General features: G+C 44.8%; 1 protein-coding gene and 1 long non-coding RNA gene across 4 annotated transcripts in view; both read right to left on the reverse strand.

The window, feature by feature from the left end:
• Positions 1 to 25,127, reverse strand: LOC125688951 (uncharacterized). The gene is made up of 4 exons (XR_007374975.1): positions 25,092 to 25,127; positions 1,338 to 1,433; positions 765 to 839; positions 1 to 437 (listed from the first exon to the last, which is right to left on the reverse strand). It is a non-coding gene; the product is annotated as an uncharacterized LOC125688951 (long non-coding RNA).
• MDGA1 (MAM domain containing glycosylphosphatidylinositol anchor 1) overlaps positions 1 to 25,931 on the reverse strand; it is a 128,906-nt gene that overhangs the window by 92,215 nt on the left and 10,760 nt on the right. The gene's annotated exons all lie outside the window — the stretch shown is intronic.

Genomic DNA, 25,931 nt, shown 5'->3' on the forward strand with positions numbered 1-25,931 from the left:
TAAGAGGAGTGTCCCTTGAGAACAGATCTGCTGCAGCAGAACAAAGAGAAAAGAGGAATAGCTGAATTCCTGCTTCAGTCTGTATCCTCTTCCCAGACAGTCTACCAGTGTTGCAGGCTTTCTGCAGTCATGTTTCCTGTAGCCAAGCCCTCCAGGTGGCTGCACCAGAAGGCTGTGCCTTCCATCAATGCCTTCATCTGCACAGGAATGCAATCCCCTGGCTGCCTCCAGGCAAGGTTTGACAGAACCCAGCTAAGCCCAAGAAGCTCTAGGCAAAGAAGCCATGGACTTCCATTTCTCAGCTACAAGGGAGCACTGCTGGGAGGCATTGGTTGCTAATCTGCTGCTGAAAACCCTCAAGAACCTTCTGGCATTTTCCCCTCACCATTCCAGTCCAAAGCAAGTGGCATGTAAGAGGTGCATCTTGAAGAGAGTTTCTGGAAAGAGGTAAAAGATGTTTAAGGAGCGCATGGAATTGAATACAAATCTCCCTCAGCCATTAGTGGCTGAATAGCCACTCTCAATAGGACCACCCACAGGTAACACTGCCCCATGGCACTGTTACAGGTGCTACAGTACAGAGGGAGTCTCTCTCAGGCCTCAAAGTCACTGCTTCAGTGTTTTATCCATTCTGTTTATTCAGTGCACAACTCTGCTCAAAGAGGAGGCAGATGCAAACATAAAGGCCTCTGAGAATCAAAGGGGTTGGAAGGAACCTCAAGAAATCACAATGTCCAAGCCCCCTGCTAAAACAGATACCCTACCAGTAGGCATCCAGATGGGTCTTGAACATTTCCAAAGGAGACTCCACAACCTCTCTGTTCCAGCGCCCCATCAACCTTACCATAAAGTTTACATACATGTTAGTATGGAACATCTTATGTTCAAGTTTTAAACCATTACTCCTTGTCCTACTGCTACGCACCACAGAGAAGAGCCTGGCCTCATCCATTTTCCTCCCACCTCCTTTTAGATATTTATAAACATTAATCAGATCCCCTCCCAGCCATCTTTTCCCTAGGCTGAACAGCCCTAGGTTACTCAGCCTGTCCTCATGCAGAGATGCTCCAGGCCCTTTATCATCTTCATGGTCCTCTGCTGGACTTCTTCTAGGAGATCCCTGTCTTTTTTGAACGGAGGAACCCAGAACGGGACACAGTTTTCTAAATATGGCCTCACCAGGGCAGACTAGAGGGGGACTTCCTCAACCTGATGGTCACTCTGTTTTTAATGAACCCTAGAATACCACTGGCCTGCTTGGCCACAAGGGCACATTGCTGACTTATGGCCAACCTGTTGTCCACCAGGGCACCAAGGTCCATCTCCACACAACTCACCTCCAGCAGGTTACGCTCTTATCTATGCTGATGCATCTGGTTATTCCTCCCCGGGTGCGAGACTCCACTTCTTGTTAAACCTTGTCAGGTTACTACCTGCACAACAACAGAACATCCTGCCTATGCCCGCTCAGGAGAGGGTTGGCAGCTGGGTTGTTGTAGGGTCCATTGCTATTCAGCTGGTCTCACTGATTGCTCCACTGTGGATGAAGACCACAGGCTCTGCCAAAACTTCCGACAATACAAATTAACCAAGCCTGCTCCAGCCCACAGTGCTGGACATGATATTGATGGGCTGTTTGAAAAGGAAAATTCACTCCAGCTTGAGGCTGATTATGGAAATAATAATACACAATCAGTGTCCATTAACACTGTCAAGAGGGCTGTGGATCAATAGCATATTAATGGCTGAATAAAGACTGCCCATACCTATAAGCAGTTCAGGCCAGCACAGTGGCAGAGGGAGAAGCAGTGTCAGCAGACAGGTGTAAAGGAGCTCAGGTACCTGATGTCTCCACACAGCCTGCCCTGGGAGGCTGGAACAGAAGCCCCTAGAGTAGCTACAAGGAGAAAAGCACACCATGCTCTCAGGTCTCCCACTCCTTGCTCCGAGCCATCTCGCACACCTCCAGCACTGCCTTCAGCACGTAGTCTCCATAAGCTTAATGCTTCTCCCTTGAAGCTCCTCCTGCCAGCTCTGCTAACAGTTTGCTGCCCAGGTGACTCAGCCACACCAAAGGCTTCCCTAATGCAAAAACCTCCAGGAAACCCTAATGGCATGCTGACACTAAGGATTACAGCCCCAAGTAAGATAGATCATTATTGAAACTCTCTTGCTCCCTGTGTATCAGCATTCTCATGGCAGTGCAAAGCATACATACTTAAAAATAAAAAATCTGCTTACTGGACTTTTGGCCTAAATTTGCAGCAGGGAACCTGTCATATTTCAGCAGCAAAATGCCTGGCTCCTTACCATGATTAGAACACAAACATCAGTCCACCCACAACAAAAACACAACCACTTCTGAGATATGCAAAGCAACCATGCCTAATCCTATGTAACAATTCACCGCACTCTTGAGCATAAAGGGAAGAATATAATTTTTGATAGGAAGAACATAAATCACAGAATTTGGGAAAACATTCATAGAGTGTGAAACTTGGCCAAGGCAGTCTTTACAACTCTGGCTGATTGCATATCCAAAAACAGAGTTCCCTTTTGTAAAGCTCAGCCAGATGATTTGCATGGTCTTAAAATAACTTCCTCCTAAAACGATGCCACTTCCTTGAAGCATCTGTATAATTTTGTTTCTTTTAGAAAAACATCAGCAACAAAACCATGTGAGATATTATGAACAACAGGTACACTCCCCAGTGACTGCAGGAGATGCTTCTGAGGTCTTTGTTCGATCTAAAATGAAGGAGGGTAGTGTGTACTTTATTGAAGCATCAGAGCCACTAGATCATCAGTAACTCCTTCGTTCCCAATTCCCCTGCCTGTAACAGATCATTAATTCCCAATGGTGTTCCCCAAACTTTCTTACACAGATCCACCTATCTGCAAAGTATTGAGCTGCAGAGTAAAAATCCAAGTGTTTTGTTTGACAGGTATTAAGTGATAGATGTTACACACGCAACATTACACCAGCATGAACTCTGCATCACTACCTAACTTGAGCCTGAAGGGAATTTGTACAGATAACTTAGTGTCAGCAATATGAGGCAGGTTGCCTTCAAACCATTTGGGGCTCCAGATATGGTAGCAATCACAGCCCGTGCTGTACCTGAGTAATACCATCCTGGGAGATTCCAGGTTTGGTCAGGAAATTTATAAAATAAGCATGCCTCATGACAGTCATAGAAGAGACCATTTTCCCCAACCCACTTCCCACTGTACCAGCTTCAAAGCCTGTGTCGTATTTCTAAATCTTGCTGCAAAACCCAATGAGCCACAGAGCCACACTCAGGCAAGGAGATCCTGGCAGGCTGAGTGCTCAAAACATTACACTTTCAGAACCCATTTCTTGTCTGGTTGCTACTTCATGCTCATAAGCATTTTAGGGTAAAACAGACGAGGCAAGCAGCTTGGAGGAGAAATCAAGCATCCTCTTTTCTAGGGACCACAGAGAGATTGACTTGTTTGTCAGCTGGTAAAATACTCAAAAAAAATGAGGCAGTCTCATCAGAAAACAGAGGGCTGCAGAAATAGAGACATTGCTCATACTCTCAGCTTCCAGCACACCTCTCACCTCTGTGTTCCAGGCAGCTTCTGAGCACCCAGCCAGCAGAAGAGCTGAGATGAGACTGGATGCAGACAGGAGTCAGCTGTGCTCCATACATCTCATGCTTTCTGCTCCCTATTCTCATTTCTCTTTTCCTATGCTCTGAAGGTACACAGTCACATTCCTACTAGAAAAATGCCTTCCATAGAGATGCTGCAGCTTCGCAGTCCATGGGTGATATCCCCAGGATCTGCTGGTAAGAACCTTTGCAATCAAATGAATTTAGATCCTCTCCTCTTTTCCCTAAATTCAAGATCAACTAGTTCCCAAAGTCACCACTGACACTGCTTACTCTACATCCTTTCCCTTTTTATATTCTAAGTCACTTTGGTACAACAGTGACTTTTCAACAGAGATTCAAATACACAGATCTATAAACCAGCATACTTTGAAACTCAGCTGTAGTTTAATTACTAGACTATTTAACACCAGAGATGAAAGGAGAGCACAATACAGACTCTTCATCTCTTCCAAAGGGCTAAGATATGTCAATTTGCTAATCTGTCAACTACTTTGGGAGCAAAGGTGCACGACCTCTAATCAATGAGTAACTACTTTTCATATCAAAAGGAAAAAAAAAGCATCAGACAATGGCTGCGGCTCTCAAACCAGAAAAATAAGAGAGTGCTGAGGTGGAAACTGGGATATGGAGAGCATCAGAAGGGCAGGCAGAGGAGAGCTGTTTGAAGAGAAGATTCATTGCTATATGGAGAGCCACAGGGGCCATCTCACACTGGGGACCGCTGACCCCAGTGGATAGGCACATGATAGTGGGGTGAAGCAGAGCCAGGCCCTAGGGCAGGGCTCAGGCTCTCCTGCAGAGTTTGCTGACAACTGGACCATTTCCACCTCTGTCAGAAGAGCTTCTGCCAAGGCACAGAGCTTGGTGCAAAGCGCAAAGCCCATCTGAGGAGCCAAGTAAATACTCAGGCCCTGAGTCTGTGCTAAACCCTCACCTGTCATAGCTGAGCTGCTCCAGAGCCCAGTGAGCTTGCTCAGAGGAAGCTGAGGACATGAGGGCAATCACATCATGACAACAATGCAAACATTGACTCTACACGGGAAAGATTCAACAAATGGCCGTGTTTACCTGCTGCTTTACCCAGCCTCTATGGAAAGCAAAAGGAACAGAGCAGGGCTGGGGGAAATCACTGCAGGAGTGAGAGGATAAGAGAAGCTGGAGAGACAATGAAATACAGTTTCACTGAGACAGCTTTGTTCTTCCCCATAGTTAGAAAGAGCTGGAAGTACAAAGGCTAACTTTAGTTCAGGTATCTAAAAGAATCCAATTTTGCTATGAAAAGTGGTATGCAGCAAGGCCTTATCTCTGTGTGAAGCTCTGCACTGAGCAGTAGAGGCACACAGTCTTCCCAGGCTATCAGAAGCAAAGCAGAAGCAAAGTCCCCCCCATGGGGATGAGCAGCCGCATACAGAGCTCAGCTCTGTCTTGGCAGTAATGCCAGGACCACAGAGGAAGGTCAAAACTTGGCACCCATCAGTTGCATCCCTAATTCCAGCCTGGCACCTTGTGAAGCACCAGCCTGTAGCCTCCATGGTTGCCTAGCACAGCACTAAGTCCACACTTCCAGGAAGACGAGGAACCTCTCATGCAACTCGGAGGAGCTTGTTCAAGAAAAACCGCTTTCCACTGGATTTTTTTCCCACGTCTCTTCTTGTCAGCACAGGAAACTCAAGACCAAAGACTACTGCCAGCATGCAAAACAACCTGGAGAGAAGGGAAGCAAGTGTAGTAGCTCAGCTCCACACCCAAGGAAGACAGCGAACATAGAAAGGAAACAACAGCAGATTTTCAGCAAAGTTGAGTCAACTGAGGCTGCATGACACCCTGGAAATCAAGCCCAGCAATGTTTTATCTTGACAGCATCCTCCACACCCCTGCAGCGCCGTTAGTGTGAAGAGGACTAGAAAGTCCCCGGTTCTTTCGCTCTCAAGTACCAATAATTAATAGCCACAACCTGGCAGACAAGCCAGCAATTCCCACTGGCTCTGATAAGAGGAGCTGACATCCCTCTAACCCCAGCCACCTCCATTGTTTTATTCTCTTTGCTTATTGATTCGTTTATGCACATAATGCAAATTGGCATTTAATAATTCAGCCGAGTTAATGGTGCTTAAATATTAAAAGACTTTTCTCTTTTAATTAGATACAGCAAAATAGGCAACAAAGGAGTCCTAGAGAGATGCCATTTAAAATGCTCTTGTCCAAGTTCTTTGGCATTTTTCTAGGGAATAGGAAGGAATAGTTCAGGGAAAATTTCTCCCACTCTCATTGGGAAAGTAACCAACCCATAGCAGTGGTTTGGAGAATTTGATTAGTAGAATGAATTTATCTTTGTTAGCCCTTTGTTTTGTCCCCCTTCTAATGATAAAGGCAGAAGGGAAGGAAAGAGGGGATGGAAGGCACTTCCCTATAAGTGCCACTACCGGCAGCAGCATGCTGGGTAACAAAGTGCAGACAGATGTAGAAGTATTCAGATGTGCCACTGCAAGACCCACAGCCAGGTGAAAACAGAGTTAAATGAAAGAAACACATACTGTGAATTGAAGAGATACAGACAGCATAGAAATCTGGCAATTACTCCTTGAGGCAAAAGTTCTAACCCAGAAAATTCATTGAAGATTATACCAGTGAAATAAAGGTTTCTACACTTATTTTTCTCCTCTCTTCATTATGCCAAGGGTTGAGGAAAAATCCACGATATTTTTAAGCCTCAGCTTTGTGTCATCTTTAGCCTATGAAAATAATGTGTCTTAGTCATGACGATGCTGTTTAATGGCATCACCACAGAAAGAATTGGTACTATTTAGGGTGCTTTAAGTGCTCAGATCTCTCCTCTTGATTAGCTCTCATTTTAAGTAGTGAATTTGTTTGAGTTTGAGATAATGATGTCCCACCTGACCCAGAGCAGAACCACATAGTCACAATAATTAGATCTAGTAACCGTTAATAACTTAGTTTAATCAGAACCTATTTTCTTCAAATTTAGCCTAGGCATAAGTTGCCAATGAATTTCAATTACATGCCATGTTTGAAGAGCATGCGCTCTACATTATTTAGTTAATTCCTGACAAATAAAAATACTAACAAAAACTAAATTCCTTACAGAGGACACTTAGAAAAAAATCATCTTACATTGGACCAATTGACTTTCATTCTTCCAGCGAGGATTAAGTGCTGCAATTCTGTAAAGGTTAAGAAGCATTTTTCACGTAGAACTGAAATCAAATTCCTAACGTGTGCAAAGTTCTGTTTGTCCTCAGCAGCAGAACTGCTACCTGAAAAACAGTGGTGAGGGGTGACCCACCTGCACCTGGGGACACCAGAGCCATGGGAAGGGCAGAATGCTGGTCACCCTGCCCAGAAGGGACAGAGGTGTGCAGCACAGACTTCTGCACAGCCAGCATCCCCCCATGCACACAGGAGAGGGCAGTGGTGCACGGAGCAGAGTCAGCCCAAGGCGCTTTTGTGACTGATTTTAAAGTGCAGAAGTTTTGACATAGGAACTGCTACTCCCCTCACACGCAAGTGCTAGAAGAGAATCTCACACTCGGGGCATCCCCTACCATTGCTTTGGCAGAACGTGGAGGAACCCCTCCCCCCCTTCTGTCAGACTCTCTGCACGCAGGGAACATTTTCTGTCACTCCACATCTGCCACATGCTGAAATATTCTTGACACTGCAACAAACAGTTTGCAGTGTTTCCCTTTAATGGATTATCCATCCGCTCCTTTCCAGCTGTGCAGCACATCTGGCCACATTGCTTCTCCAAGGCAGACACTCCTCAGCCCAGTGTTCTACATGTTGCTCCTCAAGGGACATCGGAGCTGATGGAGGAGTAGAGGCCCCACAGATCAGTAGCATTTTCAGAAATGCTCAGAAACAAAATTAAGCTTCTTCAGCATGCAGTTGTCTGCTGTCGCCTTCTGTCATCCCCTTTGTACCTGCAGCTGTTCCCTGCACAGACACAGTGCTCTATGGACGTGCCCAAGGTTGCCTAACACAGTACTGCCAGGCTGTTCCTGGGAAGGGGATGTGCTCTCCTTGACTACAAGTGCCAGCTGTTGGTCTCAGAAGCATTCCCCAGCCCTTGCAAAATGAGAGTAGCTCTGGTATTGCCAACCTCCTGGCACACACTCCCTCAAACAGCATCTCTTTACAAGGAGTGATTAAGAAAAGAAGGGATTAGATGGAAAACAGACTAGCAAAGAATTTGGCAAAAAAAAAAAAAAAAAGCCCAACTACAGGCAAGGAGAAGCAAAGCAGGCTGATGCTGGCATAGCAGCTCCCTGGTGAGAGACTGATAGCAATGAACTTTGGAGGCAGGAATTCCACAATGCAGGGTTATGAATTGATTACTTCACATCTGTGCAAAGTCAAAAGATCATCTGAAACACCAGAGATTTGCAGAGGGAAATGAGGAAGCACTAATGCACATGGGATAGTATTTAAAATAATTTCCCAGTTGGCTGGCTGGCTGCACGGGGGGTAAGGACAGAGATTAATTCCCTGCCTGAGATCCTGCATTTGTGCAAACATTGTTGAACGCTTGTACAACAGGGAATTCAGGGATGAACACAACCATATCAAAGCAGCCGGGGTCTTGCTGACAGCCTTGCAAAGGAAGCAAGATGATCTTTGACACCAAGGAAATAAAGCTCCGAGAGACTGAAATGCTGACAGACATCAGCCTCCAAGAGGATGTGTGTCTGAAAAGGAAAGCCCTTAAAAGACTTTTGTTCTCAGACTCTCTTCTGCAAGAGAAAAGCTTTGGCCTATATTTAGGCGAAGCTACAGCAGGCTAAGACCTCAGCATATTTTAAAATTACTTATCCTCAGCTTCACTTGATGTTCTCTTGACTTAACTAAGAAATGTAGTTTTATTTAAAGTACTCCCAGGCCTTTGGCAGCCCACCCCATGGAGAACAAAGCAGTCCCTTGATTCTGTAGGGGACAGGAGGAAAGCAAACTTTCCAGTCAGCAGGGAAGAGAGAAGCCCTGCCTTGTACCTACACCCTAGTGGGTGCAACCAGGCCACTCCTCTTGTCCAGACCAACAAACATAATCATGTCTACCCAAGCAGAAAGGAGACCCTCAGTCACACAGTATAGTCACTCAGCCTTCAGCCTTATCTCCTTGCTTGATCACATCCTAAAACAGGTGAGGAAAAAAAGTTTAATTCCTAGTCATGTTTTTCCTGTTGCTGCCTTGCCAAGGACAATGAAGCAGCTCAAGTATCTGGGGAGCTACTGGTTAAATACAATAATAAAGGTTTTCACTTGCAATAGCAGAAATGATCCAAACCACCAGTGACCACTGAGCATTGATTGCAAATGGCTCTTCAGGACGCTGTTAGCCACAAAGTTATTCAGCCAAACTACCCCAACTTTACCTAGGAGATATAGTACCCTATATTCTATGCTCAGGTAGATCAACCTAATGCTCTTCAGCTCATGGTCTTCAATGCTCTACCACTCCTATATATCACTGCTCAACTATAACACAAGCAAAAAAAAAAAAAAAAAAAAAAAAAAAAAAAAAGAAAGAAACACAAACTGAGAATCTACTTCAGCTGGTATTTGTTTTGATGCGAGACCCTGGGCAAGCACATTGTCCTCTAGGTACACCTTTCTCTCCCTCTCTGTCGTTTGACTGATTATCCTACTTTGCCATGCAGGGTACTTTAAAGCTTGTTTATACAGCTTTTTGAAGATGCAAGGCACAGTATAAGTGCTAAGTATTATTGTGGCTATTACCTTCCTCACAGGGGGGTTATGAAGCTTTGTAATTGATGTTTGTGAAACAATCCTGTGTCATTGGACAGAACGTGCTACAGAAGTACAGAGGATTAATATCCTCAGTAATCTGATGTCGGTTTTACTGTTCTGTGCAACACTTAATAAAATGTAATTAAAAACAAATCTAGGCTGATACTGATAGGAAGGATGAGGAGGTGGAGCTGGATGCATGTGGGGACAGCCTGCTCTCTGTTAATTAAACCAAATACCATCAGTCTAGAAGAGAACGCCGAGCGTTTTCCTTTTCTTTGTGAAAACTGCATTAACATTAAAGCTGATTTTGGGTAACTAATACTCAAGCACCCTAGAAAATCTCATGTTTGGAATTCTTAAATGCAATACCAAACATCTGAAGCAGGATGGCTCTGAGCCCCACAACTTCTGCAACAGCAACTGGTGCTGTAGGAACTGATTAGATAGAGAGAAATCAGGTGCACTCTTTTTTTTTTTTTTAATGACTCCACAATCAGGTAGGAAAACAGATTTGGGAAAAGAAAAAAACCAACAACAACAAAACAACCATGTGAACTCATGCACAGGGCCTCAGCCCCAAATATCCCAAGTCCCTGGTCTCCATTTACTAGCTTGGAGGAGTAAAGTATTTCTTAATTCCTGAAGGAGCTACTGCTTTATCCAAAGATGTGCAGGATTCAAGGCCCTCCAGTGCACAGGCAGCTACTGATCCCACACACCAAAAAACAGTAGCTCAGTGGCTCTGTGGGATAGATGCCAACCGCGTTATATTTCTTCCATATGAGAATAATTGAGTCTATTGTCTCCCACAGCAGCCCAAGTAACCTGTTGGTTGCTTGAGCCCACAAACCTTCCATAGGGTCAGCTGTGGTTCTTCCCCTCCTCTAAGTCCTTGAAAGCACACTACTGCTTTGTTTTTCCAAAGCCTTCAGCTCAAGATGGGATCACTTATCCTTCAATCAATAAGTTACAGAACTAATGACAGTAACTGAACGATACAAAAGTCCAAAAATGAGTATGTTTTGTTTCCAACCCAGGTCCAGCTTTGCATACTGCCTCCATGACTGTGATAAGGAGTCCATCACTGAAGGTCTAATGCTTAAACAGCTCCCATGCCAATAGCCATAAAATCTACCACTCTTTAGGAAACAGTATAAGGCCACCGCTTATGCACTGTAAGCTGAAGAAAATGATATTCATCATAACAGGATGGATGATGCTTCATTTAAGGACAGTCTGAGTGGAGAAGCTAAAGGCTGAATGAGCGCTCAGCACCTCTTCAAGCAAATAAATGAGGGGCAAAGAGCAAAAGTACACCCAAGAGCTGGGCTGGAAAACACCAAGTATATGGTAATCACAAAGCAGTGACAGTCCCCTCCAAACAGCCACATTCAACATGCAACACTGCAGCCAGTCCAGCTTTCTGCTAAATCATAGAAATGTGGCTACACTAGTGTTTAGCAGTGCAGTTACATCCATGGGAAACGGAGATGGAGAGGCCTACAGAGAGTTCCTTGGATAACAATTATGATCAAAGAAGGGAAACCGCAAGCAGTTGCTTTAGGTTCTTGAGTACCAGTCTTCTGCCCATCACAGCAAATGCAGATACTACCTCATAGCTCACTGAACAAACAAAAAACGCTCCAGATGCATTGTATATCTGTGTTTCTAGACACATGCCCTGGTACTGGGTGGCACAGACAAGGCTATTCTGCCTTCATGCACACAGGCTGCAAGACTCAGAAATCAAACGGATGTTGCCAGCTGTAAACAGGAACACAGACATTTTGGAAAACTGTTAATCAGACTTTACTCTTTCTGCATTTGTCCACAGGGCTTCTCATGGTGCTTGGTTTACTGCAAAGAGAAAAGTGTTACTGGTTTTACCCTGCACGTGTGCATACACTTTCCAAAGGAAAATGGATCAGCAGCAAAACTCGGAAGAGCTACAGAAAGAGCTCCGGCAACCACACACATTACAGACAGGAGTCCTGCAGTACCTGCCAGGTCATCATATTCAAGTCTTCCCTACAGCCCACAGTATTGAGCCTGATCAATCTTTAATACGATTCCCTTTAAAAAGAGACATTTTTGAATCAAGAAGCTTGTCCTGACAAGCATCCTGAGTTGTGCCCACAAACAAGGAGGTTAAGACAGAGTGGAAAAGCAGCACCTAAAGCACCCATCTTGCAGCAAGGTTGGTTTACTTTTGTTTGTGACTTGAAGGCACACAGCAAGGAAGTCTGATCTCTCATCATGTCACATCTGTCTTAACCTCCTTGTTCACAATTTTCCATGTCATGCCCACCACACTCACCTTCACTATACAGTCTTTATCTTATCTCCTCTGCAGCTTGTTACTCCAAGTGGCATTTCCACCACTGAAAGATGAGCACCATTCCTTTCCTATCTGCACTGCTGCCCAGCATGCTGCTCTCATTCAAAGTGTGCAGGGCAGCTATAGGTGCCACAGAACAAGAGGTGAAGGAGAAGCTCCTTCTGCAGCTTGCCTCACCAGGGGGATGTCAGACACCCCAGCTGTGAGAAGTCACTTCTCACATTTTACAGTCATTTGTCACATCAAAAAGACTTTATAAATACCCAAGTGATGGAATAGGCTGCTTCTATAAGCAATGAAGTGCATCTTCCTCAGAGGGGGAACATAGCTAGTTAACAGGGCTCAGGCTAGAAAAGAAAAAGCAATCTAAACTGATTTGCAGCTTTAGAGGGAATTAGGGAAGCAGAATATTATTACCCAAGTTGGAATTTAGACAGAGCTCATGGAAGGGAACAAAAAAGTTGTGTACTTTAATGATCACAAGCAATCAGCAACTGAGTTTTCTGTGCCTTTCCAAGGGGTACAGGTGTGCATTTGATCTCACAGTAAACACTGTTCTTTGAGAAGCAGTTTGGAGGACAAAGGAAGACAGGATATACACCAATGTAGCTGTCAACTACATTATAGTAATGCACTAAAGAGGTCACAATGGTCATAATGTTTCACATCATGTAGATGACCTCTAACTTTGGAACATGCAGGTTTTCAGTCCTTGAACTGCACCAAATTCTTAGAATCCCCATAGCAAATCCTCAATGAAGTATAGACTACTGTCCAACTGCAGCCAAATGTGTTTCAGAATATTCCATATGTGCCACCTCAAGAATGCTTCGCAAATCACCCATGGAAGAACAGCAGGCTTGCTGCACAGTTCTGGGTCCTCCTGTCCCCAGGCAGTGGCAAAGGACTTGATCTAACTCCACTGAGCCAAGTAAGGCTCTTCACCAGCTCTTCTGCTTGCCAGCCCATGGTTACTCAGGATCAACTTCTATCCCTCCTTCACTGCAGGTGCTGGGTAGGTTAGGGCAGCAGAGTCTCATCTCCACCTGGAGGAGAGCACAGGGCTTGGGTCCCATCCCAGTAACAGCTGGGTCTCATCCTGAGAGCACCAGCACCATGTTTGGGACCAGGCAGCTGGAAGTGAACAGGCTGAAGCCTTTTGGCTTTCTGTCCAAAATGCTATATCTTCAAAATGTGTGTCAGTATGATTCCTAGCAGGCCTGCTGTCACAGCAACAAGAGACCAGGAAAGAAAACGTGAATTACCAAAGCAGCAAAAGCCTTTCATCTCACTAGCTCTGGCACACCATTGTGCTGAAGCTTCCCTAGCATTTCACAAGCCGTGAGAAGCATCCAAGCCAAATCTGGTTTGCATTAAAGGACAGCCTGACTCCCACTTGGGTCTGAAACACCACACAGCTGCCTGCAGCTCACACAATGTCCATACGGGAACAAGTCATGGCTAAAACATCGCTCATAGAATGCTGCCAGCAATGCCAGGCTGGCCCTTTTCCACCTCCAACCTAGCAAGCACCTGTGAACAAATAAACACAAGGCTGCTGCCCTTCTGCTCCAGTCTGCCCAGAAACAGTAACAAAGCAATGAGGAGCTCTGCCAGGAGGAATTAATTTCATTGTTTTTAGAGCTTGTTATAATCCAATTAAAAAAAAAAAAATCCCCAAGTCTACAGAAAAATAAAAGTGTCACAGACTAAAACATTTAAAAACATGCACAAAAATAGGAAACGGTTGCAGCAGGCTTGGCTTTACACTCTCAGTCACATGTCCGTTCTTAATGGTAAAGCAGTGTGGTGGGAGTTATTTCCAGTCCACCGCAAACTGGGGGAAGTGCTGGTCACAAACACCTCGGAAGAGTCTTGCACTGACCTTGGAAAAAGAGGAAACTGGTGATGGGTTTTCTGTCTCTAATACATATGGATCCAATTCCACCTTCCGCTGCAAAACTGTAACATCCACTGCAGTCGATGGGAATTACACCTATTTAATAGACGGCAAAATTGATTTTGTGATCTCAGGTGTCTGGGCATGCAAGATTTCCAGCCCACATAACTTTAGATAAAAATCCTGCAAACTCCAAGATAATGAAGTCTTTGAGATTCCACAAACACTCCCTTACTGAGCAAAGCTCGAAGGTGGCTATAGCTCAATGCAATCATGAGCTTTTGCTAAATTACCTTGGGCCAGAAACATTGCAGATCAGGACATTTCCAGCCAGGCTAGAGACTAATGCCATAAGAATTGCTGCCTAAGGGATATTTTTATTGCTACTCCATTGCTCCTGGGCAAAATGCAAAGGGAACGATGTGTACACAGCACTACAATCCCCATCTAAGAGTTGAACCTGAGCTTCACATCAAGCTGTTTGACTTTACTCTGCAAGCTTTGCTTGTCACAGTGCAAATGCAATGATGTATTTAAGGAGATCCTGTTGCCAGACAGAAAGAGTGAGAAAGACAGCAGGAGCAGCTGTCGCCTGCTGAGATATGGCTTTGTAACTTAGTCGGTGTCACGTTGAGGACTGTGAAGTGCCTGACAGGAGCAACAGAAGGTCACAGATACGTATTCTCACTAGTAGGTCTTGGCACCTTGATATAAGCATCCCTGGGAAGCAGGGATGCTCCTGCCTTTCTTTGGCTTTATTTTCCTTTGTGTTCTTGCTGAGCTTCTGAGGGCAAGAGGTTGTGCTTGACTAAGCAGGTGCCTGGCAGCTGGGAGAGTCTGATGGAGAAGGAAGGACAAAGTCCTGAGACAGGACAAGCATTGACACCCTTTCTCCCAGAGCCTCATACCTTTCCAGCAGCATGAGAAGCCTCACCATGTTCGCAGCGCCAGCCCACAGCAGATCCAAAGGTCAGCCCAGAGTCCTACAGATGATTTAAGATCACTCAAACAAGATGTTGTCATCTAAAACCTGCTTCCTTTGCAGGACACAGCCTCTGTTCTCTTGCACTGGGAGCGCTCACAAATGTCACTGCCCACACCAACTGCAAGTTCAAAACTGTCCAACGTGTAGAGCCCCTCAGTCTCCTGAAGGAAACAAGGGGAATCTGATGCAGCAGCAGAGCAAACCCTGAATGACAGACCTGGAGCCAGCATAGCCATGAAAGCCAGCTGGGGAGGCTTTGTACCACAGTGACTGCCAGCACCACCCTCCCATTATTCCAACAGGGCAGAACGTGGGAGGCGGATCTTGCACCAGGGAAAGCACAGAGCCTGCTACATAACCTCCCCAATAGCAGGTTTCAGGCTACAGAACACGCAACCTGCAATAACCTACTCACTGCTTGAGCTAGAACCTTCACACTAGAGGTTACTGTTCACCTCTTCTCCCTTCGCAGGCTCCTTCCTTCCTCATAAAACTAAGCACATGTAGGCTGTTTCACGGTCTGTCTCTCCCACAGTCAGTCTGCTTGCCACAGAAATGCATTCATGTGGGGACAGAGCCTGGTACCAGCTTAATGGTGCATTGCAGCATCAAACATCACTTGAACAGGGCAGGAGAAAGAGGAACATTATATATGATCTCACACCAGACACTAAAACCCTCCTGCAATCATAAAACCCGGAAAAGAACAACAAGCCCATGGTATGTTTTTTTTTTTTTTTTGGGGGGGGGGGGGGGGAAGGAGGTGGTCTCTAGGTAACAAGTCACATCCAAAAACAACCACAATACCAGATATTCACACCAGTGCAGCAAGCAAGACAGCATTTTGCCATTTACCTCCATCTATGCTACTCAAGCACTGAGAGATGCTTCCATCTTTTCCCAAACCAGGGAGCAACTGCTGTATCCTGCGCTCCGGACCCACAGCACTGCCCAGGATGCTTACAGCCCTACTTCACCAGGGTAGAAAGGAGCAATAAATGGCTGAGGGCTCACAGCATCCTTGCATACGTGACAGTGGCAATAGTGCTGCTGAGTAAATATGGTTACACTGGTTCTCACTAAAATGTATGAGTTAGAGACCCCAGCAGGCAGATTTTCTGCAGCTGTGAGGAAGGGCTGGTGGTGCAAAGCTGTGAAGAATGAGAAAGCAGTAAAGCTGGGAGCCCAAAAGCTTTAGTCCTTTGCAATGTACCAGCAAGACAGCACTGCATACTCCGCTGCTGCCTCAGACAGTGCTCATCTGCCCAGCAAAGCTGCTCCCATTGGTCTCCTCCACTGCACACAAACACATCCTTAACTTGGAATGGGGTAGCAGTGAGGGCCAGCTGAGATTTGCTCCTTCTTCACAGCATCAGCCTCAGATTAGAGGGAGATGCAGCCCTTGGAGCTTACCCATGCTCTTAGGCTTGTGAAGCATGAGATTCACAGCTGGAGAAGATGCTGGATGGAGTAGTTCCTCCCCTCCTGAGTCACACTGAGCCCCAGCAATGTGGGCAGGAGTCACACACATAGGCAGATGTGTGTGAGCTCTGCAAGGAATATAATTCACATCTCAAGAAACTAACCCTGCCAGTATAATTACCTAGCAAAAAAAAAAAAAAAAAAAAAAAAGAAAAAATAGACTTTGCAAGATGCTAAGGGGAACACAGCAATACACATCAACAGAGATGGAGGAGAGAAATGGATGCTGTTTTTCCAGAGTCCTGAACCAGACAGGAGCCTGGTACAGTCGCTGGGAGAAACATACTGTTCCAGTCTTGCTTAACAGCACAGTAGACTGTGGTTCTGGGACTTGTCACAGACTGCTGTGCATCAGGGACATGCTGGGTTTCAACAGATATCTTGTGTACTTTCTCAGTATCATTTTCCAAGCTGTTTCTCTACAATTGTGCTATAAAGCTTTAAACATCAATTGAAGGAAACAGCTTGCTTCAGTCCCTCCCTTCCACTTTCCTGGGTGGGACAGTCACCCATAGCATTCTCTCCCTAGAAGCAAGCCAAAGCAGCACTAATAGTCCTCCTGCTATTGTGCTCTTGCTCCAGCAGTCTCCTCCTGCTGGCCTGCTTCATGGTGAACTGCACAGCATCCCCATGGGAGCAGGACACAGCTCAACACCAGCATAGATCCATCTCAGCACAATAGCTTGCTTTCTTTGCTGCAGGACCCAGCTCTGCAGAGCACAGGAACAGTCCAGCTCCCTCCTACAGCCACAGCCCCAGAAGCAGGTAGCAGAGTGAAAGGGCAGCACATCCAAACCAACATAAAGGACCCACAGTTTGGCAACTCCATCGCATGAGTTATTCTTCTTTCTGCTGAAGCACTGGGAACTGTTCACTCTTAAGGCAGGAACTGGATCAATTAGTTGGTGTGAAAGGCTTAAAATCCATCACCCAATGGGAGCCAATCAATGGTGCATATCAAGGAACTGGCACCTTGGATTTTAATTGCCCCATGTCTCGCTTGCTTTGCTCTGGCAGCCTGGCACTGGACTTGCTCTGCTGTCTAGAAGCAATGCTGCAAGCTAGAGGAACGGAGCTTCCCTCAGGAAGGAAATGGGCATGGGATTGAGGAACCCCTTCCCCAGAAGCCAGTGCCCCAACAGAGGAGCCTGCCCTGTGCTGTGCTTCCCTCCAGCACTTTAACAAGCCCTCTGCTAACCATAAAAGCAGCAACAGCATGCTCCACAGCCCTGATACCATTAAATACTCCCCTAAATATTACAAAGTGCTGTTGTCATCATTCCCACACACACTCCACTCATGCTATTGACTGCAGGGACCTCTGCTTGGCTGCTTTAAAAATCCCATAAAGTTTTGCACTCTCTCCCAGTGCTGGAGTTAGTGCTCTCCTCAGGATTCAGACCTGCTCCCTGAAAGTTATGGCCAAGTCAAAAATAAGCTTGTGGTCTAAAAACTGAACGGACTTAAAATTTAAGGTGCTAATTTATTTATTCCTTCCTATCCTCTCTCTTCCTTATAGAGTTCCTATGACCATCACTAAATTAAAGCAAGTACAACAAGGCTGAGGAGAATTCCAGCCAATTTCAAAGGCTAAGAACAGCAGACAGAATAAACTCACCCCATGACTCTCCCTATTCTTTGTTTTGCGAAGGAAAGCATATCTCTCCTGCCTCTTTGCATGAAGAATTCTTGCATGTTAGGCTCCTGTATTCAGGCAAGTACTGGAAAACAGGCAGCACAGTACCACAAACTAGTATGCAAGCCCAACATATGCCATATATATGCCATATATAGGTCAGCTGATGTTTAGAGACCTCCTCCAATTCTTACATATTTCAGAATGATGTGTGTCAAGTCAACCAAGTATTTTTCCAGTCTCTCAGATACAGAACACATAGATTGTGTAAATCAGGGCTTTCCAAATTAGCTCCCCACATCTCCAACCACAGCTGTACCAGTGGGCTAAATCCCACCTGTCTTCCAAGTGGCACAGGGACCATCAGAAAGCAATTGGCATTAGACCTGCTGGTGACTCAACAGGCAGTGGAAACAAGCCTTGCTAACCTTGTCAGGTTTTTCTATTGCTATTGAAACTTTCAGTAGCTCTTGATAGGTGCAAGCACTGATCCCAAGGATCTCAAAATAGTTCCCTTGTCTGGATAACTGCCAAAACAGCAACATAACAGGAAACCAATGGGGAGAGGAATAAGAAGATGAGCGCCATGTCTTTAGGGGGATGGAATCTTTGTGTGGAAGCTGGGTCCCAAGGCTTGTTATCAGGCAATTTTTGTCAAACCCCAATAAAGCACTGTGATCCAAGGAGCTCCTGCAGTGGACTCTTCACTTGAGAGTTGCAAAATCCACACTGTTCTTCTCCAGCAGGGGATATGATGGTCAAGCCAGCTGTAAGCCCAATTGGTCCATACTGAAAACCATAAAAATTCAGTAACCTACAGAGCAGAATGCATGTACAAATGAATATATCATAATGGCACAAGAACACCTCCCTACCAAGAGGATGCAAAGAGCTGTCTCACTGCCCTTGACACACCAGCCTGCAAAGCTCTCAGATAACCCAAAGAGACAGACAGAGGGTGCCCAGCCCAGAGTTTAATCAGGCATTTTGTTCAGCCAAGTTGCCTGGCGCAAGCTTGATTCCCACTTGACAAGCGCCAACCCGCAAACCCCCACAACAGGGCCCCCCTCTGTATATTGTGCAAATTGGAATACAAATCAGAGGAAAAAGCTTTCCTCTGTTTGAACAAATTGCTATAGATTCACCCCCGTCTCAGGTCAGAGCCCCCGATGGGAAATATTTTCACTGGCTGACTGCTAATAGACTCTGGAGCAGCCATTGGATCAATACCTGAATAAGAAAATTAGCCAAAGCACACAATCTGATTTTGCCTTGTTTTGAATTACAGCAGGCTTGTGTTTATTTCACTCCCGTTTCCCTCCTTCCCTCTCTAGCACGCTTCCCCAGCCTTGCTCCCTGGTTACCTATCTATCACATCTAGTCAGATTTGTGGGAAAATAATAAAGTACGTGCAGGAAGATGTAATGCCTTTAGAAAAATGTTTACATGCATTAATATTTTCTACTGAAGCTGCAGCACTGCCACTCCCTCAGAGGAGACAGCTCAAGAGCAGCACTAAGATTTGCACATACATACATACTCCCCCCCCATACTCTCAAAAAAACCCATATGCAAACCATTTAGGGGATGTGCAAAGCATGAGCATGGACTGGCTACGCACTGCACTCCTTTTCAGAAAACCCAGGAGGTCAGCAGCGAGGTTTTCACATTGGAAATTTAAAAACAACAACAAAAATAATAATAAAACTGGAGCAGAGTTATTTTCTTCAGCTGTTTGTGGCAAGAGATGTGAATCACCACCTGGGCCAAATATCAGATGCATTGAGGGTGAGACAGATACTAGAAGTCTCCTTTCTTCTTTGAAAGACTTCACCAGCAAGCAACCAGTAAAGGGGATGCCTCTCACACAGAGTCAGAGCTGTGTTTTTGACACCAGGACACATAGGCCTTCCCATCTCTCTAGTCCCTTTTCACATGCCTATTCATTCTAATCTGGAAATAGTTCTACAGAGAGGGAGACACAGAGGCAAAGAACAGATACTAAGCATGTTAGGAAATAAAAATCCTACCAAGCCAACTGTTCAGATAGGGCACATTGCCCAGATAAAATTCAGTGGGAGTAAAATAAAGCCTACTTCCCACCCTAGATTTCCATTCTCCATGCCACCTACAATTGTGTCAAATGAAAAGAGAAAGCAAAACCAGATCTTCAGCTTCCTGCTCCAGTATTTCATGCTGTGAAGCAAAGCTGCCAACCGGGCACCCGTGGAGAACTCAAAGTGTAAAGAAACCCTGGGGCATCCAACGTGAGATGAGGTCCCCTTGTCGCATTAGCACACCGCCAGTGTCTTTGAACTAAACAGTCTGAACAGGACCTGAAGTTCCCTTTACAAAGCATTCTGAGAAACCACACGTCTTTCTTCCTACCCAGTCATTTGTTGCTATGCCCCGGGGATGCAACCAGCTCACGCTGACAAGTCGCACAAGGCAGGACACTTGCTGGACACTCCCTGCTTTCCTATCAAGAAAACTGGAACGGGGTACCTCAATCAACTCGCTGCAGAATGTGTTTGTGTGTATAATACACATATATAATATTCCTATTACATAGGAACACATCTAATTATAAACACACAAAGGATTTTTTCCCGTCGTATGTGGGCAGCAGGTTTACTGATATTTTGCACCATCTCTAATTCCATGCTTGTTTAATCTTTTTTGTTGTTTTCACAGAAAAATACTAATTATGGCCATTACTGGAGATCAGCTTGGATATTAGGAAAAGCTTCTCAGAGAGAGTGGTGAGGCATTGGAACAGGCTGCCCAGGGAGGTGGAGGAGTCATGACGACTCCAAGAACCACATGGACGTGGCACTGAGGGAGATGGTTAGAGGGCATGGTGGAGATAAGGATCTCTAGATCACCTAGTTGAACTTTCCAACATTAATGATCCTATGAGTATGCTGCATATAAAATGGAAAGTGTAGAGATGTCTACCAGTGCATCTTCCATTTTTCTGTTTGTCTTTGTGACAGGCTACACCAGAACTGTGCTGTGCTAATTACAGCAGGGTTAATCAAAGCACTTTAGAAACACAGGAAACTCCCATTAGCCATAAAAAAAAACCCTTCATCCTCTGGTTTGTCAAACACCAGCAGAGGGGAACAAAGAGCTCATGGAACCCCTATCCTTAGATATGCTCGAAATGTAGTTGGAGAACAACCCAAGCAACCTGTCTTAATTTTATAGTTGGATCTAACCTCAGGCTTAGCCCTGCTTGCAGCAGACAACTGGACTAGATTACTCTAGAGGTCCCTTCCAACCAGCAGATCTTTAAGTTATCATTTTTCCTTTAAAAAAAAATTTGGATTTTCTCACTCCTGCATATAGTGCTGATCTTTACTGCTTCCATTTGACTACCATAAAAAACAAATTTCATGTTTCTTGGGCAGTGGCCACAGAGCTCCCAGAACAACACAAAATGTCACAACTTCCTACAGCCAGGAATTCCAAGGGAATCTAACAGATTATCAGAGATATGAAAGCAGTTCTCCCAAGATGGATGAACAATGGATTTGTTATAATATGTACAACCATACTGCTCACCTAAGACACATCCCTGTAGAGTCTGTGGACATGCATACTCCTTGAGAAGAGCCACCAAGTACTGGAGAGGATGAATAGATCAGCTCTAGAAAGAGACCTGCTCCTGAGAGACTGTACGGTGACCTTTCTTTCCTTCCAATTTAACTAGAAAAGAATTGCATGACCCCCTCATCTGTGATGTAAAGGAGGCTGAACTCATCTCTATTCAGCCTAACCATTTCCAGATGTTGTAGAAGTATGGTAATTCTACACTAATGAGGAAACAGCAAAACACTGATCCAGCAGTGACGTGTGCTCTAAGCACAGGAGTACCATGGGAGTACAGCATTCTCTTTCCATCTTGGCAAGTATAGCGCCTGGAGGGATTCTATCCTGGAACATGGAGAAGTAGCATTTTTTGGCTTCCTTTCAGTGTCTGCACTGGGCTGATGAACAGTTTGGCCCAAGTGGTACTCACACCGGAAAGGGTATCACTCCAGGAGATGCACTAACCCAGAAAACACAAGCAGTGGAACATGTAGAACTAGATTTTTTCCTAGAGAGTGATGGGAAGATGGACAAATTATCTGGGAATCTATCTGCTTCCCCAGGAACCACTCATGCAACCGGAGAAGGCAGAGATGCCCATTTAGCCAAACCTGTTGAAAAGCTGAAAGGCACATTCAAAATGCAAGTTTGGGATAAGAATACAAGAGGAGAAGACAGGTCTTCCTCAGCCTTTGTTTTGTGGAAGTTAAAGATGTTAAGGACAGATTCCACATGCAAGAAGCTACACAGAAGATGAAGATGTTAGCTTCATGAGACATCAGATGTCTCTAAACAGGAAGGAAACCAGAGTGACAGAAGCACCAGGAATCTGAAAAGCAACTTGACAGGAAAAACAAAACAGCCAAAAAGTCACTCTTTCACTTTTGCTCCTAAAATGGAAACAGTGACGACCATTCAGACCAGAAGAGAAAACGCAAGAGCAGAGAACATTAGTGGGGCTACAGAAGCAGCCTTGGAGGCTGTCAACCCTGCCTCACTTTACATAGTAGAATTACAGAATCATTAAGGTTGGAAAAGACCACTAAGATCATCTGACCCGACGGTCAGGTCTCACATCGCCCCTGAGATACCCAGGAACCGGCCCTTGAATCCCAGCTCACTGCTGACCTCCAGGTAAGGTTCTCACCACAGTGGGATGATTCATTTAATTTCAAACATGTATGAATAATCATAGTGAGATTAACAGGAAAGAAAGGGGAAAAACTGACACAGCGGAAAAAAGTCCATCTTCTCTGAAATATTCAGCTGCAGAACCAAAACACATTATGCCTGGATTCTTTTCAGATATTTCTCCTAGAGTAACAAATATGATGTGTACAGTTGGTAGAAGCAGCCTAGACCCACAGCAACTTCAGAGGCCTGGAGGCAGCTTCCACAGCACATAAAGTGTTCTGAAAATAAAGACTAAAGAAAGAAGCAGAGGCAGGAGAAGAACCTACAACGCCAAGCAGCCTCATGCCTTCCTGAAAACACTATACCACAGCAACCCACAGAGTGCCAGTCCTGAAGGACTGCCATAAACACCAGAGATGGAAAACAGTTTATTCAAAAATGCTCAAATCCTTTGTGAAAGGAGTTCAGGAAAGTACCTTCTCACCAGCACCATACCTGCAACTTAATCATATAGAAAGATCAAACCAGGCTTCCAGCTGCTATTTGCCATTGGTCCTTTGGCTCTGTATAAAGGCAATGCCAGCATGATTTCACTGCTGTTTGGTTTTCCCTTGCAACAAATCCTAATGCAGAAGCATGCCAGCATTTGCATTCCAGGAAGCAGGAGAAAAGGGCTTTCTTCTGTTGAAGATCTTTTAATTGCACGCTCATTTTATGTGCAAAAGCATACAGTTAGACTTTCTTTGCAAAGCACTCTCTCACAGAGCCAACATGTGTATTTAAACTAAGCTTATAATGTGTCCTTTCAATATAGCTTTTACTATTCAAACACATATTTTAGGCAAAGTGAATACAGCTAGGATTCTGAAGGTGGAACACCAGGAACCAAGGAAAGCCTGAAGGCAGAGGGAAAGACGGCAGGAACAAAGGAACACAGACTCCCCACTACGAGGCACACATCTCCAAAGCTGAATGATATCCCGAACACTACTTCTATTTATGTCTCTTTCTTTTAGATGCGCTTTCCAAGGCCAGCAGAAGAGCTAGGTAAAAACACAGGTGACAAAGATAAGCAAAATGGTCTCAGTCAAATATAATGCAATTAAGCCATGGAAAGGAAAAATTCCTCCTTTCCCAGAGCGAAGGGTAGAAAAATCTACTCTTACCAGCTGCTCTCAATTCACTCAGAGACAGCAAGTCTCAAGAGTGGTAAGTCTGCAGCCTGTAGGAAAGGATACTTTAATATCAGCTACTATAGGAAACAGTCAAAAACTTCGGGAGTAGGAAAAATTGTTTTTTCCCATCATTCCAATATCAACCAATGAAAGCAGAGGCATAACTCACTGAGAGTGGAGCTACAGATCAAGTATAAGAGTTAGTGCACTCTGGAGTAACCATAAGCACAATCCAAGCCCTTCAGAGTAGTGGGTTTTGAAATCAAACTGTCCAGACACTTTTCAAGACCAGAGAAACAAGAAATTCCTCTAGAGAAACCATCAGATCCAGACAATCCTGACTATAGAGCTTGGCTCTTCAGAAGCATTGCATGCAGTTAGCCCAGGTCCTGAGGCATTGCACTCCATTTGCACAAAGCAAGCATCTTACTGCTTTACAAAGTAGATTCACACATAGGCTTTCCAGCAGCACCTTGCTGTAAGTAGCTCAGTGCTACTTGGGAGTGGAAGCAGCCTGGTAAACACAGCAGCCAGCCATCAAAGAAGTGATGCTCACCAATGCATCCAAGTGGAAGCCGCCACGTGACTGCAAAAAACTCAATTAAAAACGTAATGCTGATGGGAAAGCAAAAATAAAAAATAAAGTCATATCCCTAGAAACTTCTGAACTACTAAGATAAGATGCTGCATAGAAACTGAAATTGCTTCTCTGTGGCTCCACTGAAATCACCTTCAAGACATCTGAGGAAAACACATGGCACCACCTCCCATTCACATGGGGAGAAACTAACAGACATGACATCTTTTGTTTTGTTTTAATGTTTGTTGTATTTATTTTAACATACTTGTCTTCTAGCAAAATCTTGAAATAAACTTGGAAAAAGACAACAAAAAAATCCCCCACAAAGACTGACAGAGACAAGTTATTATGTGCATCATTTCAGGCCAGCATTTTCACCAGAACAACAGCACATCTACATTCAGCTCCTTTCACTAAGAACTGAAATACCAACTACATGAGTAGTACAGCAGAACCAAAAACCATAGCCAAGATAGATATCAGTAGCTCCTCCAAGATTTTATTTTTCCTTCTAACTTTTGCATTCATAGAGGAGCTCTGAAGAAACACAACCATTCCTCCCAGCCAACCAGTGACAGAGACTGGAGTAAGCTCAGCCATCAGTTCCTCAGACTCCTGCTTAGGCACAACGGCTGCCTGCTTGTTCTCTTGGCTGCATTATTTCCTTCTGGGCTAATGGGTAGAAAGCCATCAATACCAGTAAGGCAAGGAGGTGTGACAAAACATTCAAAAATAAGCCCTTGCTTAACACAATGGAAAGCGCAGCAAAGACAATAGAGCAGCAAGGCCCAAGGCTGCAGCAAGCGAGGATTTGCTCAACTACAACAGCCACAGAAATAAAGGAAAGAAGGTACTTACCTTCTTCACACAGGTACACAAGGATCTCCAGCAAAACACCCTTATCTTCGCAGCCAACTCTTAAATGAGGTCTGGGAAGGGGAGTATCCTGGTTTAACCCCTTCTGGTCACTCAGGGACATTGCATGCACCTGAGCTCCCCCCGTTGGTCCTGCCTTCCCACCAGGTGCTCAATCACCGGTTCAAGCTGTGACTTAGCATTTCCACTACACCTTGTATCAACAAAAATGCAATCAGCCAAATATACTGCAACAACTAATTAGAATGTCTTAAACTAGATCAGTCAACATGGTAAAGAAAAAAAATAAAAATCCAAAATGTTAGTTCAGCAAGAGAGCCTCTTAATCACAAGCCATTGCATCCTGGGATTTGGGCTCCAGCCTCAGTGTTACTACAACTGTTTTCTACAGGCAAAAACAATTCTTCCTCATGAAACTTGAAAAAAATGGTATAGGAATATACATGCAAGAAGTGCTTCAGATTCCCCTGTTTCTTGCAAAGGGGTGCTAAGAGCATCCTGCTTTCCATGGCCCTACAGCTCCAGCTCTCACCCTCTGGGAGATGTATGATTCTATTCCAACACGGTTCCCACCTGTTGAGGACTGTGCTTCTCACTCACTCTTCAATCCCTCATTTCCAACAGCAACAATGTCACTGGTATTACCAGGAGGGCAATGAAACAGAGAAATATGCTCACTCCTAGAATTTACACACCGTCAACAGCATCAATTTCTTTTCTCTCTTTTTAAATCTAGCAATAGCTAGACACATTTCCTTCTCATTTTCCTGTCTATATGTTCAAGCAGATCATAATACTTTTTAGCACCTTCCTCTGCTTCCT

This window comes from Lagopus muta, chromosome 2, assembly GCF_023343835.1.
Source record: "Lagopus muta isolate bLagMut1 chromosome 2, bLagMut1 primary, whole genome shotgun sequence".
NCBI classification, from domain to species: Eukaryota; Metazoa; Chordata; class Aves; order Galliformes; family Phasianidae; genus Lagopus; species Lagopus muta.